We start from the raw sequence: 1,894 nt of genomic DNA, 5'->3' as shown, positions 1-1,894 counted from the left end.
TTCTTTTCTCTTTTTTCTTCTTCTTTCTTCGCTGTTCTCTCTCCAAGGGTTTCTTTCCTTCCAACTTCACCACCTCCTATAAAATATGATTTTAGGCATCTCTGCGGGAATATGCCTGCAAGGAGCTCTGCACCGGACAGCCAGGCCCCGCCGGCTGCCCTGAGCCCTGGGACGCGTGGCAGACGTTCACGGTGCAGACGTCTGTGGGGGCGCCTGGCAGACGAGCTCCAGGTAATCCCCAGAGAAGGGATGTCTCAAAACAGAGTCTGTCGACTTCATTTCCAAGATAGAAATCGCATTTGTGTTTTTGAGAAAAAGGTGAAGCAAAAAAGATCCCTAACCGCCACCACCACCACCACCACCACCACGGGCAAAACGACTCTATCAACAAAGTGAGTTCATAAACCCTTCTGATCCGAGATAGTTTGTATTACCTGAGTTTCCCCTAAAATCCTAAATGAGGGCAATTGCCAGCTTCTAAATTTAGGCATTTGTGGGCGCCTGTTGGCAGAGAGAAGAAAGGCTCGCTTCAGTGCTGTGGGTTGCCTTGAAACCCAGTCAAGCCCCAAATTCCAAACACAAAGCAGCTGTTTGCACAGAATCTGAGCCGGGATGTTTCATATCGATGGCTCTCCCCCCCCACATCCACCTCCCCCCCACACCCCTTCTCTTTTTTCATTACTAAAGTGCCAAAAAAGCTCAGTGTGAATGAAAATTGGGATGGGTGCAAATTCAAGCCAGCATTATCTGCCATAGACGATCAAGGATTCTGGGGCGGGCCTGTGGGCAAGCCATCCGGGCAGACCTGCCCCAGCGCCACTGTTTACAGAAGAAAGGAAAAAATAGAAATTGATCTATGGCGTTGGTACAGGGGCTGGGTCAGGCGGGGCAAAGTATTCAGTTGCCACTCTTTCGGCCACACGAAATGCCAGCTGATCCCTATCGGGCCGCAACCGGGGTATCTTTAAGGTAAATCTCCTGTTCCACACTCGGAGCCAGGTGTCTACTTTCCGATGCCTGGGCAGAGTGGTCCACCACCAAATCCACCCCGATCGGGTGACGTCTCGGGTACTGTGGCTGGGCGGGCATTCTGACACAGCCCCTCCCCTTTGCGGGGCTGTTGGCCCTCTCCGGAGGAAGGTTCTGTCCCCAGGCCTGGCTCCAGCTGTCTCCAGAAAGCCGCATCCCATTCATAGGACAGAGTCCTGTGGGGTGTAGCCTTCTCCTGTGAAATGCCCAGGTCTCGAATTTATTCAAAATCAGTAACAGGGCATGATGTAGACACGTCCAGCTGACCCCTAGACAGAGAAGGTACGTTTGTTGAGTGCCTACTGCGTGCCAGTCTCCACGGATGGTGGGCTCTGTTCATTCTCCTCACGCTCTAATGGGCATGCTGTTTCCCATTTTACAGATGAGAAGGCTGACCCGTCAGTGACTTTCCCAAGGTCATGTCCCTAAAGCGACCAAGAGAGGGTTCAACAAAAGGACACATCTGATCTTAAGCCTATTTCTTCTCCCTGCAACCAGCTGCCTCCCACCAATATCAGAATTTTTTTATGACAACCCACCGCTTAGTTCTAGATGTCTAAGTGTCCCTGTGGGTGCCTCCTTGGGCTTTGGCTTCTTCATTTGTAAATAAGGCAGTGGAAGGAAGGTAGCTCTGGCATTTTCTTTCCCAGCTCTGACATTTCTGAAATCCTGTGTCTATGGATACAGTCAGGGACTTTCAAGCAATAAATCAAGGTGCTTGAAAATTACAAATAAGCATGGGAAGCCAGGATTCGCAGTGGCTGGGGCCTTTAAGCCATGGTCTATAAAAATAAAGACCGATTTGAGAGGGTTGCTGTTGGCAGGCGAGGCACCCAGCTTAACTGGGCTCTTGCACTGGCGTCCT

The sequence above is a fragment of the Nyctereutes procyonoides genome, unplaced genomic scaffold, assembly GCF_905146905.1.
Source record: "Nyctereutes procyonoides isolate TBG_1078 unplaced genomic scaffold, NYPRO_anot_genome, whole genome shotgun sequence".
Lineage (NCBI taxonomy): Eukaryota > Metazoa > Chordata > Mammalia > Carnivora > Canidae > Nyctereutes > Nyctereutes procyonoides.
This window is presented reverse-complemented; position numbering follows the sequence as displayed.